The 17,621-nt window shown below is 44.8% G+C and overlaps 1 protein-coding gene across 4 annotated transcripts in view; it reads left to right on the forward strand.

Moving 5' to 3' along the window:
* Positions 1 to 327: 327 nt before the first annotated feature.
* The window catches only part of MFAP3L (microfibril associated protein 3 like), a 128,435-nt gene continuing 111,141 nt past the window's right edge, over positions 328 to 17,621 (forward strand). For 2 of the 4 annotated variants that reach the window (XM_058720913.1, XM_058720908.1), the window contains exon 1: positions 943 to 1,097. The gene's annotated coding sequence lies outside the window, so the exon portion shown is untranslated. Of the gene's footprint in view, positions 428 to 942; positions 1,098 to 17,621 lie in introns of those variants that run through there. The other 2 variants (XM_058720910.1, XM_058720914.1) reach the window with 2 other exon arrangements.

A 17,621-nucleotide genomic window follows, 5' to 3' on the forward strand; every position in this document is an offset into this window, starting at 1 on the left:
ATCGAGGTGAGGCGTGGCCAAGGGGGCGGGCCGAAAGGAACCGGGGAGGAGGAGCCTGGCCCAGCCCCCAGAAATTGTCTCCCTCAAGTCTAAAAAGAAAACGAGGAGGGCAGGGGGCGCTGCCTACGTCGCAGTGTCGTGCCGCCGAGGTTCTGCAGGCGTTACTCACAAATAATTTTAGAATAACATACCTTCTTTAAAAAGCACCATAGCGTTCATTAGAGAAAACATAGAAACCTACAAATAATCGAAAATGAGGAACATTTAAAATCCCTGGAACCCCACCTCTCAGAAGCCACCAGTGAACGTCCTGCTGTTTTCTTCCAGCTTCTTCAGTGTGGGCTTTAGAATTGACAGCAGAGTCACCCGGGGAGACAAGCGAAGCTTTTAATTGCAAAGTGACTTGACAGGTGGCCTTGGAGACACGGTAAGTTAAGGGGCTGGACGTTGGATCTCTCCGGTATCCCAGGATGGGATCCTAGGAAACCTGTTCCCGGGTGTCCCTAAACAACAAGGCGACGCGACGCTCAGAAAAGTTGCGCTGGAAGCCCTGGGAGCGCCCTGCCCCCTGACAATTATCAGTCACGCTGCCCAAGCACCACAGCGTCGGAAATAAGTGCCCTCGGCTCCAGCAACACCCAAGACGTGCTTGAGCGGGGCCCCGGGGCCGGCGGAGTCCCACCCCGGGAGGCTGCGCAAACTGAACGAGGGACTCCGCGCCCCCAGCCCGCCCCACTCCTCTGCGGGCGTGTCCCGCGGCTCCCACAGGTTCGCCCGGCGCCGCCAGCTCCTCCCCGCGCCGGTGGCTGCAGCGAAAACCCGGCGGCGACACCCCGCCTGGCCCCGCGCCTCCGCGCCGCCCGGCGAGCCGCACTGGGCATGCTCGGCACCGGCCGGCTCCGGCTCCTGTAGGTGGGAAGCTCCGCACTCTCGGCCGCCCGCGGCGCAGCCCGCATCGCTGCCAGGCGCTGGCGGAGGCGGCTCGCCCGCAGTCGGTGCTGCCGGGCGTCGGGCGCGGGGCGCGGAGCGGCGACAGCTCGCAGGCTGGCCATGGCGAGAGGCGCACGGCGGCCACCTGAGTGGCGCGGCGGCGTCAGGTTAGCAGGGGCGCCGGGACAGCATGGGGCGACTGGGCGCGGGTGGCAGGGAGCCCCGCACCGGGTGGGCGGCCGGGTCGCTGCGGACGCTGGGGCCGCGGAACTTTCGGGCGCTTAGGCTGGCGAAGCCCAAGGTGTCAGCTGCGCACTGGAGGCGCCGCGAGGTCCCAGAAGCGGGTTCCTGGGGGTCGCAGGATGCTTCGAGATCCGTGCGGGGCGGGACCCCGGGGGCCGGTGGGTTGGGGACAGCCACCTCTTGGGCTTGTGCCATAATCTTCCTACGGTGAAGAGCGCGGTGTCTACAGTGTGCTGCCGAGGAGCCTCCCAAACCTCCGGGGCCACTGGAACGCCAAGCAGCGGCGGGGGCCTTCGCCAGACTCCAGATCGCGTGGGTCACCGTGCCTCAGTTTCCCCGGGACGGGGGTAGGGTGTACTGTCCCGTGTCCGGGAGGCCCGGAGTTTGGGTTCTGCGCCCAGAGCCGAGAGAGTGCCGCGTCCTGATGCTGCAGGAGTGCGGGAAGCTGTGGGTGCAGCAAGCCGCCGCCTCGCGACTGGAGCTCTCGGAGTTTGTCGCATTTGACTCCATAGCAAGTTGACATCGAATTGCTTCATGGCGTGGAATGGGGAAACGTGCTTCGTTGGTTAAAAAAAAAAAAAAAAAAAGTAATTGCAAAGCCTATTTATTTTAAGCTCGACCATTAACTTGCCTTCGCCTCCAAAAACAACTTGAGCTTGCAAGTTGCAAGATTTATAAAGCAAGCCAGCAAAAAAGGAAGAATGTTTGTAGGTACATTATCTGCTCACGCTGTAGAAAATAATCTATTATGGTTGAATTGTCCTTGTTTTTAAGGATACTTGGTAGCAGAAAAGTTTGGTTACAGTGGCAGTCTTTATTTTGCGTTATCTTAGCTTGTATTAAGAACTTGGAAATCTAGCGTTGGAGAAGCTCAGTGTTTTTTGTAAAGGTTTCTCACTTTTGCTTCTAGATGAAACACATTTTTTTTTTTTCAGTTGCTACTATGCTGAACATAGTAAGATTGTTCAGGATGAAATGAAAGATGGAAAAAGATTTATATTAGGAAAAGAACGTTAGAACGATGCGGTTCTACTGGCATTTTACAGAAAAGTGCGGTTTGTAGATCCCACTGGAGTTTCTACTGTTGGTTCTTCCTAAAACAGTTGGTACCATTACCACTCTTTGGATTATTGGATTTAATAGGAGCAAGGTAAACAATTCTTGTTCTAGTGGGAACCAGTTCTACCTCTAAGGCTATATTCTGAAGCCTGTTTCCGTAAGTACCACTTAGTAGGTTCAGTTGTTTTCTTTATTAAGCTTATTATAAAATTTGTTTGCATTCTTGACCTTAATATGCTTTGGAGGTGCAATGACTTTCCATTGGTTTATGAATAGCCTTTAATGTTTGTTTTGGCCTGAGATGGCTCCAGCTCTAATTCCGGATACTCTGAGTGATTTCCCCAGTGGGCTTTATGCTTTTGCCTATACATAAGCAAGATTTAAGAACAGGGAAGGCTTGAAATGTCCAGACAACAGGAATAGCAATATGATTACTATTTCTACCAATTTCCTCCATTTTAGCCATAGAGTTTGGCTTGCGGTGTTCATTGCTCCTAAATGTACTTGTAAATACATTCATAGAAAAATTTAGAAGTTTGAAAGAAAACAGCACAAATATTGAGAATTGTACTTCCCTTTTCTATAAAAGTGCATCACATTTAAAGTCTGCCATGAAGTACTGAGTATATGTGCAACCTACCCAGTACACACAGGTCGTGTTCTCTGGCCGCATTCCCCAATGGAAGTCAGTCATGTCTCCCCTTAGCCTTGGGCTCTTCTTGACCTAGAGGAAGCAGCAAGGTTTTAGTTTTCCTCTTGGTGAATGTAAGCTCTAATGCAGATCAGTAGGACTCTTCTGGATCCAAACATCTCATTTTTTCAAGGTTAGAAAAAACAATGAAATTTAACAAGAGGCACGTTGAAACACTGCTTCTGGCTTCAGAGATTCCACCAGAGGATGGAGTCCCCTAAACTAAAATGAACACAGCTGACAGGAGTTAGGTTGAAGAGGGGTCTTATTAACGAAGAAAATGAAGGGTTTTACTAATGAAGAAAAAAATAGGAGGGTAGACTTTGTATTCCAATCAGGAAACAGGTGATAATTGCTTCTTTTTTTGTCCCTGTTGGGTTCTTCCAGCTAAACTGTTAGGCGCATCATTTTTCATTTTATTTCCATGTCTTCAGATTTCTATACTGTACTGTGTTGTTAGTGACATTGGAGATTCACAGCAAACTATTGGCCTTTAAAAATAGTTATCCCCTTGGGGCGCCTGGGTGGCGCAGTCGGTTAAGCGTCCGACTTCAGCCAGGTCACGATCTCGCGGTCCGTGAGTTCGAGCCCCGCGTCAGGCTCTGGGGTAATGGCTCTGAGCCTGGAGCCTGTTTCCGATTCTGTGTCTCCCTCTCTCTGCCCCTCCCCCGTTCATGCTATGTCTCTCTCTGTCCCTAAAAAAAAAAAAAAAAAAAAAAAAACGTTGGAAAAAAAAAAAAATAGATATCCCTCTCCCCTCCTCCCCACCCCCCCAGCTGGTTCAGTCGGTTAGGCATCCGACTTCGGCTCAGGTCATGAAATCACAGTTTGTGGGTTTGAGCCCTGCATCGGGCTCAGTGCTAACAGCTCGGAGCCTGGAGCCTGCTTTGGATTCTGTGTCTCCCTCTCTCTCTGCTCCTCCCCATTCACGCCCCCATTCACGCTCTCTCTCTGTCTCTCAAAAAATAAACAAAACATTTAAAAAAATAGATATCCCCCCATCCGTATGACCATAATTTATTCAACTTCTCATTTGGCTTGCGATTTAAATAATTGAGGCTATTTCAGTTTTGCTTAATTTGAGCTTTTTGTTCTTCTTTTTTTAATGCAAGAGCTTCCAGATACTGAAATACCAAATAAATATTGTGGCAAAGTTGCTTTTAACCTCCAACGTAGTACAGTCAGGTTTGTTAGACGAGTGTCATTTTTTTGGAATTCAGAAATCACTCGAATAGCATCACTTCCCTAACCTGACCAAGCACTGGGGGTGCAGCTTGCCCTTTTCCAGCCATGCCCAGGAAGACACTAAAAATTTAACATTTTGTGATCCATGGCAATTCACATTAAAGTTAGAAATATCCCTAGATGCAAATGGTTTAAGTTTGCTACAGTGCCTCCCTGGAATGGTTAAAGGATTAAGGGGTTTGGTTGATGATGTGATAAGACCCAGTTCAGAGCGGTCAGAACTAGTTTCTAAGCTCTACTCCAAACATACTGTCTTGCCTCTGCCTCCACCCAAGGTCTTCACTCATTAAAATATAACATTCATTTTTCTTCCCCACAGCCTTTAATAGGTAGGCCCCGGGGGCTGCAGAAACAAATAAGGCTTAGTGACTCAGAATCTAGTCAGAGACATACTGGAGGACAAATAAACTCTAGTGTGAGGGAAGTGCTTCAGGAAGAGGTATTTGTACATGCGACTGAGGAGACCAGAGAAATGAGCCCCTTGGGTTGGAGGAAGAGAGGCCCCCATGAAAATAGTGACATTTCCACAGGAGCTTAAGGAATTCCTGAGGAATTTGGGTGGAAGTCTTCTAAGCAGACACATGAACTCTACAGGCAGAGGGAATACCACTATGGTAATTAGAATAATGCCCCCCCCCCCCAAGCTGTCCACTCTGGGACCTTGCAGATGTGATTAAGTTGAAGCTTTTGAGATGGAGAGATTATCTGGATTATTCGGGAGGCCCAATGTAATCACAAGAGTCTGTATGGGTGGAAGAGGAAAGCAGAAGTCAGTGTCAGAGGGATGCCATGTGCAAAAGATTCGACTGGCCATTACTGGCTTTCAAGGTGCAAGGGAGCCACAAATCAAGAATTTAGCCACCCTCTAAAAGCTGGCAAAGGCAAGGAAACAGATGCTGTTCTAAGGCTTCCAGAAGGAACCCAGCCCTGCCAACTCTCTGATTAGCCCAGTAGGATCCATCTTGAACTTTTAACCCACATAATTGAAAGATAATACATTTGTATGTTACAGTCACCAAGTTTATAACTTAGTGTCATAGAAAAGAAGACTTGGTATGATGGAATAATGAACAGAGGCAGGAGAAGGAGAATGTAATGGTCCTTTTGTGGTGAAGTTGATGCCATGCAAAGGAGTTTGGATTTTATCCTATTACATACAGATAAACAATGGGACACCAGCTAAGCATTTTTAAACAGGAACATGCAAGAACAGACTGCTGCCAGATTTATCTTCCTAAAAAAGCAATGTATGGCTAAACCCCGAGTTTCATACAGCCATTTAACAAAGGTGTCTAGCCAGAGGTGGTCAGTGACAGATATCGGGAAGTAGCGTGTTCTGTAATTCACTTCTCTGAATTGACCTACAATGGCATTTGTATGTGTGTGTGAAATCATTAGCTTAAGAAACTTTTGTTCAGTCTGTAATGGAAGGTCCTAAAGGTAAAGCAGAAGGGCTAAGTCACATTTTAACTACTTTGTTTCTGCCCATTTTCCTCTTAGCAGAGGGCTGCTCTGCTGGCTGTATACCATGCAGACACCAACAGAGGACTAGGAAAGCTCAAATCTAATGCAGTGAACTTGAGATGATGTAATGTCTCAAGTCACCTGGGCCAGCTCTGACCAGTTGCTAGTAGCTTGTGGGGTGTTGTGGGCTTTTGCAGGCTTAGCGGGAAAATGGCCATGTTTGGCCATGTTTCGCAGTGTTTGCCACGGGCTCCATATTGGCCTGGGTATGGATGATAGTATGATCCTAGATGACCGAACTTCTGTGTTAAAAATATAAGAAATTCAGTCATTCCTTCCAAGCATATTTATTTATTCACTCTCTCTTAAGTACAAGGGCTTAATTTCTGTCGTATAAAAACTTCTAGTCTGATTCAGTTGACATCTCTATGTGTCTAGAAAACCTAAACTGAAGAAATCCACCTTAGTGTTACAAGAGTGGCTCTGAATTCAAACTAAACTATATGTTAGAAAAAAATTGATAAGAGGGGGTGCCTGGGTGGCTCATTTGGTTTGGTGTCCGACTTCGGCTCAGGTCATGATCTCACAGTCTGGGGTTCAGGCCCCACGTCGGGCTCTGTGCTGACAGCTCAGAGCCTGCAACCTGCTTCAGATTTTGTGTCTTCCTCTCTCTCTCTCTCTGCCGCTGCCCCGCTTGCACTCTGTCTCAAAAATAAACATTAAAAAAAACTTTTTTTAAGGAAAAAAAAATTGATAAGAGAAAAATACACTTTTCAGATAACATGGTAAGGGAAAACAGTGGGCTGGCAAAATCTGAAACTGGAAACAGTGAGACTTGATTAAGAATTATCTTGGGGTGCCTGGGTGGCTCAGTCGGTTAAGCATCCGACTTTAGCTCAGGTCACGATCTCACAGTCCGTGAGTTCGAGCCCCGCGTCGGGCTCTGGGCTGATGGCTCAGAGCCTGGAGCCTGCTTCTGATTCTGTGTCTCCCTCTCTCTCTGCCCCTCCCCTGTTCATGCTCTGTCTCTCTCTGTCCCAAAAATAAATAAACGTTAAAAAAAAATTTTTTTTTAAATTATCTTAATAAAAACAAAACTGTGTCCATATTGTGTAGCCTCCATTTGCATAACTTTATAAGATTTTTACCCACATGTCCTTATACAATGATGTGATAATTATCGTTTACCACTGTAAAGGACTAGCTCAGTGCAAACCATTCCCTCTTTCTTGAATCTCTTCTGCCTTGGTCTCTGGGATACAAGCCCCTAGTTTTCTCCGTGCTTTTTAAATTTTTTTTAATTTCTCTTTCCCTGAGGGTTTGTCTTTCTTTTCTCCAAATTATAACCTTGGTCTTTTCGTCTTGTGGTTTTCTATGTTCTTTCTGGTGATTTATTTTCCCTCGTGACTGTACCACTGGCCCACACACCAATATCTCCAAATCTGTATCTTCAGAGAAGTTTCTCTCATCCACTCATTAATTAATTCATGAATCCATTCAACAAATACTGATGACCTGAGAGTTTATCTAATTTTGGGACAGATGTGCACAAAAATAATTGCAGAAAAAATATGAAGGTGTGGGTAAAGGTCAGTGAAAACAGGGGTGTCCAGGGCTATCTGGGGTGAGTCCTGGAGGGATCTTGAACCAAGACTTGAAAACCAAGTTGGGGTTTGCCAGATGTGCAAGGATATGAAAGTATGGCCAGCTGGAGGCACAGAGGTGCTGTGAGGAATACAAGAAGCTCAGGAAAGGGGAGGGCCAGGGGAAACTCCAGAGGTGCAGTTAAAGAGTGGATAGGAGTCAGATCATGAAGGATCATGTATGTCCTTTCGAGGACATTAGTTTTATACTGCTGACAAACACATCGAGTATGTTTTAAGTCAGATCTTTTATAGTCAGCTGATTTCAGCAACAACATAGAATGTGGATCGGAGGCAGGTGAGACTAAAGGCAGGTCAGTGAGGAAGGAGTCTGCTAGGGTGGTGCCTGTCAGAGATGATGAGCACATAAACCTGGGACAAACCAGGGATGTGATAGTCATGTGGGCAGGGAAGGAAAGGAGGCATCTGAAGCAGCTCCCACATGATTGCATTATCTGCGTCAAGTACCACAGAAGTGTGGGAAGGCATACTGTCTCAAGGGTTCTCCTGCTGAGCACCAGACTTTGCAGGACCAGAGGGACTGACTGCCACTGTGTGTGTTTAACCAGAGAGACCTAAAGCCGCAGAGGAGCAGGAAAGCCCAAACGCAGAGCTGTGTGTGAAGGAGGAAATCAGAATTTCTTTGCAGGGCACATACTTTGTAAGGGAGGCATCAGAGAAGGAAGAAATTGATTCCCTGATGGTTCATCAGCTTCTGGGCAGAAGGATTTGGGGATGCTAATGAGACTGAAACCATGTTGACATGTTGACGTGGGGTAGACTTCCCTAATTCTGCATTAGAAGGCAACTGTCTTAGAGGCTGGGCTGAAGTTGACTCTGTAATCCATGCAAAAGAGGAAGTTTGCTGAGCAGGTGTTTAAATTTAATTCAAGATCTTTCCCTTCCATTTAGGATTTGAGTTGGCTGATGGCACCAGGAAGAGTGGAAGGGAAAGCTGTGTGCTCCTTAAGGAAATAAATGGGTTGGAATAAAGTGCTCCAGAATAACCCATTGATGGGTCCCTTCTGGTTCAGGACTGGAGGGCCCAGGCTGGGGCTAATTCACATCATTCTCATCAGCTCATTAAAGCAGCCCCTCTCCTAGAGAAGATGGGATGTTCTGTTCCGGGGTCTACACCTTTCTGTACCCTCTTGGAACTAGCAAGAGCTCTATAATATTTGTGAGAGTGGGAACCATCTGAAGTTGACCAGTTAATTCCTTTCTTCTCAGTGGCCAAGCTCCCCCGTAAAGAAGTAAGTAGATGTATAGGGACTATGTTTTCTTAAAGATGCAAAACCCACTTTCCCTGGTCCTCAGCGTGGGGATGTATTTGCCTAAAGACTGCATTAGTGTTTGGCTCTCAGTTTCACCCAGGACTTCCTTCTGGGTCTTCACACCCCAGGATGGCCATGGGAGGGATCAAACATTTGGTAACCATGGAGCTTTCTTGCTTCTCAGCTGCTATTGTTAACTTCACTTAGTCGATTTCTGCCTCCCTACCAAAGCCAGGTGCTGGGCTGTACTGCTGTTACTAATCATGCCTGTTCTTCTGTTCTTGCCCTCTCCCCACCCACCTTTTTGCCATGCCCGATATCAGTCCCAAGTCAGAGGGAAGTTTTGTTTTTCCTTCAAGGTTTGAACAACCCTAGATTACTTGCTTTTGTTAGACCTCCCAAAGATAACCTAGTTTTCTCCATCTTAAAACACTTTTGAGGACCTTGAAGTTAATTGCCAGAAAACATTTGAGTATTACCAATACTTTACTGAGGACAGAACATTACTCCTTGTGCAACTGAACCCTGGACCTATAGTGTATTTTTGCTTCCTTCCTGCCCTCCCAGGGCAGCTCATCCCTGTCTCCATGCTCTGGCTGTCTCCTCTTCTTTCACTTGTGTTTAGATTTACTTTGTAAGTAATGGATCAACTGTCCCAGAGCCCTCATTATCATTTTTCCTAATCAGACCTAAAGGCCCCTTTTTAATATAATTTCTGGAGGAGCACCCTAATATCCGAATTCTCGAGATGGGGATGCACATCAGATTCATTGCATGAGCCTTGTGAAAACATACTATAGCACTGATTTTTGTTTTTAATTGGCATGCCATGTTTATTTCCATTGCTATTTGTCTAAACTAAGCCATTACTCCTGCTGAGAAAACTGTCCTGTCTCCTTTTTTCATCCTGCAGGATTTGACCAACCCCAGGGAACATTCTGTGACCTTTCCAGCTGCCCCTCCTCTGAATTTCTGTGGTATTTACCCAGTTTAGTGCTTAATTATATATTGCTTTGTATTCAAGAATCACCAAGATTCTGAGCACCATGAGTGTAAAGAACTGGCCTTTAAATTTTTTTAAATCCCCACAGCAATTGGTACTAAACTGATAATAGTGGCCTCATAAATACTTTGAGTTCAGCTTATTGATATAACCGGCTCCTAATTTTTTATCACTTAGATGAACCTGCAGAGGTGAGAAATCATTAAGGACATCTGGCAAGTGTGCTCAGGGCCTCTTTCCGTCAAAGCTGAGAGAATGGCAAAGCTTTCTTCAGAAGTCCCGTGTGGCAGTCAATGAATCCGTATTTTCAACTTTCTTCTGTTTTTTTTGTTTGGGGGGGGGGGGGGGCGGCGGCGGCGGTGGTGGTTTGTTTGTGTGTTTGTTTAGTTAAGGTAATTTTCCATATTGTCACACTGAAAAACACTTAACTTTGAAGGAGAAAGATTGATCTTAGGATATGCACTAAACTCAACTAGAAGATTATTCAAATTCAACCAGATTTTGAAAGATATTGCTCTTACGTCCAGAATTTTTAAATAATAATTTTTAAAACAATTATCAATATTTTGAAAGTATTCATTTTAAACAACCATGATGACCGTTTGGGCACTTATGGCATTTAGACAGTTTGGCCAAGCTGTGGTATTCACTCCTGATAGATGCGCATGGGTTACCAGGGCCCTGGAGTGAGAGAAGATGAGGTCCTGTGAGGGGCTTCCACTCATGGGCTCTGCCCTTGCACTGTCAGTATGGGGCTGCCCATGTCCTGGGGCTGTGGGAGACTCCGATGGGATACCTTCTGTGGGACTGTTTCATAAACCATGAATGCTAGATGAGCATAAGGGACATTGTTGCCGTGCTCTTAATAACAAATCAAATCGAGTTTGAATTACAGGATCTGTTCCCGATCTGTTTTTCACTAAGATGCAGTTCTTAGTGTCTATGAAACACACTTGGCATACGTGATTTAGAGAAATAATTCATTATGCAATTCCACTTTGTGTTAATAAGCTGGTAAAGGAGGAAGGAGGAAAAGCTTTTATAACCACCTTCTTCAGTTATTGAGCATATTTTTTCAAATAGATGAAATTTTACTCTGCTGAAAGAAGAAACCCTGGGTAATCCAGTTCCTACACTGTGAATTTGAATGGGCTTAATCAAACAAATGGAGAGATAAGAAGTGAGGGATGGTTTCGACATTTTGAGGTATAAATTAAGTAGGTGTTTGCTTTTCATCTCCACAATAAAAAGAATGTGTATTTCAGGCATAGAAAATAGTCCCCAAAGGGGCACCAGGGTGGCTCAGTCGGTTAAGCCATGACTTCAGCTCAGGTCATGATCTCAGGGTTCATGGGTTCGAGCCCCACATGGGGCTCTGAGCTGTCAGCTGAGCCTGGAGCCTGCTTCAGATTCTGTGTCTCCCTCTGTCTCTGTCCCTCCTCTGCCCACGCTCACTCACTCTCTCTCTCTTTCTCTTTCAAAAATAAACATTAAAAAATTAAAAAAAAAAAAAAAACAGTCTCCAGATACATTACTTATGTCACACAGTGACTCCAAGTCCTCTGACAGACCAGATTCCCTCAGCCTCTGCTCATAGGCTGTGTTTGGAGCAGCTCAGCCTCTCAGGGCTCTGTGTAAGGAAGGATGTGTTTCTGAAGACTGACCGACCTTTAGAGAAATATTGGTTTATATTTTAAAGTCAGTTTCATGGTGAGGAATAGACCTAGTTACCCACAATTTCTAAGAATGGGTAGAGGGGTGCCTGGCTGGCTCAGTTGGTTTAAGCATCTGACTCTTAAGTTTTGTGTTTGTTTGTTTTAATGTTTATTTATTCTTGAGAGAGAGAGAGCATGAGCGAGGGAAGGGCAGAGCAAGAGAGGGACACAGAATCTGAAGCAGGCCCTAGGCTCTGAGCTGTCAGCCCAGAGCCCAATGCAGGGCTAGAACTCACAGCCTGTGAGATCATGACCTGAGCTGAAGTCGGATGCTTAACCAACTGAGCCACCCAGGCACCCACGTCTGACTCTTGATAGTGACTCAGGTCATGATCTCATGGTTCATGAGTTTGAGTCCCATAGTGGGTTCTGTGCTGATGGCATGGAGCCTGCTTGGGATTCACTCTTTCTCTCTCTCTCTCTCTCTCTGACCCTCCCCTGCTCGTGCTCTCTCTCTGTCTCTGTCAAAGTAAAATAAACTTAAAAAAAAAAAAAAAAAGAAATGGGTGGAATTTGCAGGAAATGCAGGGCAAATGTAGATGCCCAGTAAGTAAGTAATATGTCTAAATGAGAGGGCACATAACTAGTATAAATTAACTCAGCAGATCTCCAAGTCCTTGCTATGAGCAAAGCATGTTTTCAGACACAGGGGTGCAACAGTGAACAATGTCAACCACAGAAGCCTGTCCAACCAGGAGCTCACATCTTAGTAGGAGCAGACACATGCATACATACAGGGTAGTTAATGGTTTGAAGAAAAAGGTAGGGTAAAGGTGACAAGGAGTGATGGGGGTAGGGGCAGAGCACACTAATTTTTGTAAGATGACCAGGGAGGGCCTTGCTGATGAGGTGGCACTTGAGAAAGAAAATGTATGGAGTGCACGTTGCAGGCATCGTAGGGACTTGTTTCAGACAGAAGGAACAGTAAGCGCAAGGGTTCCATATACCTGGCATGTTCCAGGATTAGCAGGGCCCCGTGTGGCTGGCAGGGAGTGAGAGAGGGGTGGAGAGGTCAGAAATGAAGATTGCAAGGCTGCTAGGAGTCCAATATTGTAGAGGCTCTGGGAAGGCCTTCTCTGGCTATTACTTGAATGAAGAACCCTTGGAAATGTACATGGTAATAACTTAAAAAGTGTTCATGTTTCACTCTAATTTTTTTTAGCTTCCCCATGCACAGATTGTTAGTAGTCATTTAAAAAGTGGCGGTGGCGGGGGGAGTAATGAATGCCTGGTTTCTAGGGCAGTCAATATATATTTGAGCACAATCACATTTTGTTGTAGTGCAATTTTCATGATAAAGATTATATCCCCAAATTGCAAGAGCACATAGAAGACCTTTCTATAGTGAATTATCAAGTGAAATGAAGATTTCAAGGCCCTAGATGGGGACTCTGGTCTACCTCAACCAGCCCCCCCCCAGTGGTATAGCCCTACAGGAGTCTGAGCTGATGCTTAGCAGTGTGGGAAGGGTGTGGATGGAAGACTCAAAGGCCCTGGGAGCTTGAGTCTGTTTCTTTTTCATTATATTGCTTAGGATGTGAGAAACACTCAAGAAGTCACATTCCCTACGGAGAACAAGTTACCGTGTGATATATGACACACAAGCTGGTATCTGAGCCGTCAGCAAGTCACAAATGGCATAGCAATCACAATTCTTTGCCCTGATTGAATTCTCTGCGGTGGGATCTTCATCGAACACAAACACTCCTTGCTCTTTCCCTCTTCTCTCCACCGCTCATCATTCCATCTCTTGGCCAGCCCCAGTCCCACTCCTGGTTGTCATGGTCATAGAATGGTAGACAGGAAGGGACCTAAGAGGCAGATCAGAAGCTCAGAGGGATCAGCTGACTCCCAGAGGTCATCTAATGGCAAAACTGAGGAAAGGAGTTTGTGGGTTTTAATCAATCCTAAAGTGCTTAACTAGTGTGTGCTTCACACCTCACCCCAAAGTTTCCGTTCTCAACCTTAACCGCAGGGCCCATCCCATTTCTTATCCTAGAAACCTAATTCCACCCCTTTGCTCAGTATGGGCAAAGTTATGATCTCAGTTCTCTGGCTACCAGGAGACCAATGGGAAGAGGCTGTCACTTGCACACTGGATGTATTCCTATTAGACATCACTCTGTGTCTTAGTTGGGTCCTATTAATGCTATCCTTCACACTCATAGTAAGTGAAATAGCTTTATCATTGGCTGTCCAAGCACAACATCATCAACCATGCTTTGTAAATATCATGTCTATGGAAAGCTGCCCACAAGTGCATTACATTTGGCCAGGTGGGAAGCTGTCTCTGTACTGTCAACTAGGGAAACTAAAAAAGGTGCTTTCACTATCAAGGCCTTAAGAGTTTACAAAATATACCAGAATCCACAAGAAAATGTAATTGTTTGCAATTGCCTTTAAGTGTATATCCTATTTAGGAAAGCCCGGTAAGAATATTGCCTCCTGATTGATGCAACAGTGTGCTGTGCAGGCTGCATGGGGACATGTGTCTGCTGCCTCTGTTCAGGTGGAGTGCTGGCCAGCCTGGATCTGCAGGCAGGCGGCGAGGGGTCAGCACCTTGATAAAGTATCTCCCTGGTACCATGGATCCCCTGGTCAGTTTTCCAGGCCAGAGATGCGTTTGCACTCATCGATGTGTCTGGGCTACCAGATGCCCATCAGCCCCTGCCTGGCTTCTCTCTAGCTTAATATACTAATATATCAGGAACTTCTGAGGAAATGGGCTTGAGATGAAATGAAAACAAGAATTGAAAGTTGGCAGAAATAGCGCTATAGATTAGCAGTGACATAAATTAATTGTACTAGAAAGAAAATAGGAATCTCTGTATATACACACACCAAGTGAGTAGGGAAAATATCTTGAAAGGATACATTTTTTTAAAGGGAGAAGATACTGGAAAAAGTAGTGACAGGGACAGGAAGAAAAAAACAGAAACAGGTGCTTCTGAACCAGCTTTGGGCTTTATATGTGTATAAAATCTGATAATGAGTGTGTCAGAGGTTGGAAAAAAAACAATGCCAAGACAGTGTCTTAAACCTTTCATCGGCGTTGTAACGTGTTTTTGGTATTGGGCTGGTAGCACAAAGGCACCATCCACCAGTGCATCTGTCCTATTTGTATTCATCTCCCAGGTTGGGTTTATTCCCTGGACCATCAGATTTTGGAGGAAATATCTCTCTAATCAACTAAGTATTTGCATTCATTGGGCCCAAAACTGTTTTAGCCTATTCACTTAGAATGAGAATTTGAAGAAACTATTCACTGAAGCATCAGTAAACTCTTCCAAAAGATATACTGTGATTAGAATAGCGCTCAATGCAGGTCTTGACCACTGGGACAAGTCAAACAGTGCCTTTTTGGAACCAAGAGACTGTGAGGTCATTCAGGCCCGTTCTGGGCATGAGCTTTTTATCCTGGTTCTGAGCCACTCAATCGTGTGACCCTGGACGGTCGCTCATCCTTTCTGGGCCTCCCTCATCTTGTATAAAGGAAAACCTTTATAAAAAGACATCTAAGTTCTTCCAGCTCTAATATTCTAGTGATGTGAACAAATATGTATGATAGACCCGTTTCTATCTTGCCTAATCGTATCTGTGTAGGAAAACCTTTACTGTAGTTCTTTCCCTCTTCTTTTCAAACATTATATTTCCGAGAACTTTATTTTATATCAGCCTTGCTTTTAATCAGAAAAACATACACGTAGGAAAATTGTGATGAAGATCCAAGAGTGGTTTCTTAACGTGGCGCACCACCAAAAATAAAGGGTTGCAAAGATGGCATCTCTCGGCATAGAGTTCATTTTCAGGTTTGAAAAACAGCGATTTAAAACAGATCAGTTTTTGAAAAGTATGTGCCTTTGGTGTATAGAAAAAATAACAAAGCGTAAAATCCTGTAGAGGCCTTATCATTAGTGCAGTTGATAAGACAGGATTGAGACCCTTTTGTTCTAGCTCCTTCTGAATTGTTCCAGTGAGCTTAAAGAGCTCATCTGGTGGCCATTCACAGCGGTCCAGCAAGTCAGGGTATATATCTTGTTCTACCCAGTAAGTAGCTGTAAATTATCCTAATGCCACGCAGTTAATAGACAAAGGGTGTGCCAAGAATGCCATGAAGCCTCTTGTCTCTTTTTCCTTCCAGGGGCCGGCTGCTTTCATGAGACAGCCTTACTTCTTCCCATGATATGCAGCCGTGTAGCTCTCAGTTTGTGACAGTTCGTAAATTTAAGTGTCACTGCTGTCGCTTGCCTTCACAGGCCTTCCATCAGCCAGGACTTGCAAGGCCAGGAGAGAGAGAAGGCAGGAGGAGAGGTTAGTGGAACAGGCAAGGGCCACCACAGGCTCCACTCAGCCACACGGCCAGCAGACAGGCCTTCATCCAAGTGTAAAAGTGACCGGGCATTGCAGCCCCAGGGAGTTGTTGGTTGAAATTCCTAACTCGTGTGTTCATGTGGATTCCACACGCAGTGCCAGGCACTGGTTCTTAGCAAACGAAACACTCCTTTCTTCAGAGAGCTGTTGGTGTGACCATAGGCACTGTTACTCCACAGGGCTGGGGGTTACTTTCACCTGCTGTGTGGTCAGGCAGTCATTCAGTCCCGTACTTTCTAATTCCTGTACTTCCTTTGGATCTGCCCACGTCTTTCCTTGCCCACTGCTTGTAGTCCATGGCCCTATTCTTTCTGTCCTTCCTGGATATTATAGTAGGCCCCTAGCCACCTCTTCATCATCAGCCACACTCTGAGCAAAGTGATCTTTCTAAACACAGAACTGGCCATGTCACTTCCCCCTTCCAGAACCTGTGAGTGCACCCCATCCGTGGTATTACATACTGTTCGCTTCATTATTTGGACCAGCCAACCTTCCCCCTGCTGCATACCACCAAGTGGTACCTAATTCCTTGTATTTCCCCAGTTGTGCCAGGTTCTCTCCATTCAGCATTTCCTTGAATATGCTCTTCCTCCTTTTTGGGTCAGCTTCTCTCCTTGGCCTACTTAGTGAATTCTTCTATGATTAAACTAAAGGGCCACTTCTTATAGATTATTCTTCCTGGCCCTTCCAGACCACTTGGGTCTCCTCTCTTGTACCCCAGCAGATCTTTGACCTCTCTCTGATGGGGCAATTATCACATTGTCTTTAACTGTTGCCAATTTCTCTCTTCCCGCACTAGATTTGTGGATGACAGGGGGTAAGGACTGTGTCTTAACTTTGTATTCCTCATCCCTGGCAGTGTGCCTGGCACAGAAAAATTTCTCCATTAATGTGTATTGATTTGGATTGAACTGACCTGTCTGGGTGCTTCTAAAAGTAACCCAAAAACAATGTTCTTACATACTTTCATGTAATGATCACATTTGCCACCTGAGTCAGGAATTATCTTTGTGTTATTAGAGGCATCAAGGATCTCTACACAAATAGATTTTAGACCATTCATAAGGAAGAAACAAAGACAGTATGAATCTTCTTGCAATATGACTGGATGGACATTGAGATAAAACTTAGTGGATTTAGCACTTAAATGATTTGATCCTGGACAGTAGTAATTGCTACAGGAACATTCTTTTTCTACAAATGGTTTGGACTTTTTGACTTTGGATTCTCATAGTCCATACTCAGACACCACCTTAACTACCTAAAAACTCAGTATATGTTGATCTTTAAAAAAGTTAGGGGAGTCCAAAATTGGGCCATAACCAAAATGGCCTCAGTTGGCTACCAGTTTTAAAAAGTTATTGTTTATGATGTAATGAGTATATTAGTGTCCCTCTTCATTTCACATGAAGTTGGGATTTCTTCTTGCTTCATGAGTAGAAACCTGTCAAGAGTGTGCTTTAAACTAAAAGGCAGCCTTCGTGCCTATGGCCTCATTTGTGTACAAATGAAAAAAGTGATAACTCTCAGTAGATGTTGTTACAAAATCCAGTTATGTAACTATAAAATTACTCATCGTAGTTGATGAGGAAATGCCAGCGTGAACAGTGCCAAGAAAAAACAATAATGTATATTCATTTAGTCCAAAACACCCTTAAACAAGGGGCCCTTTTCCTCCCAACTCCAGAAATACATGGTCAATAGTCATGTTTTATTATAGGTGAAGAAACAAAAATAAGATCCAACAAAGCATTTTATTACACGTTTTTAAGATGAAGTACAATCGGGAAGTAGGGAAGAGGTTGAATTAAAAAAGGACATTAGATGTTTGCTAAATATTTTCTCTTTTGTTTTATTTATAGAACATAAGTATTCTATGAAAGTTTTCCCAAAGGCCATGAGCAAACACATGAAGCTTAACAATTTGTCCATTGTAGCTTTTGTTAAACCCTGGTTTTTGACTCTGTGGCCTTTGTTCTTGTA

The sequence above is a fragment of the Neofelis nebulosa genome, chromosome 3, assembly GCF_028018385.1.
Source record: "Neofelis nebulosa isolate mNeoNeb1 chromosome 3, mNeoNeb1.pri, whole genome shotgun sequence".
NCBI lineage: Eukaryota > Metazoa > Chordata > Mammalia > Carnivora > Felidae > Neofelis > Neofelis nebulosa.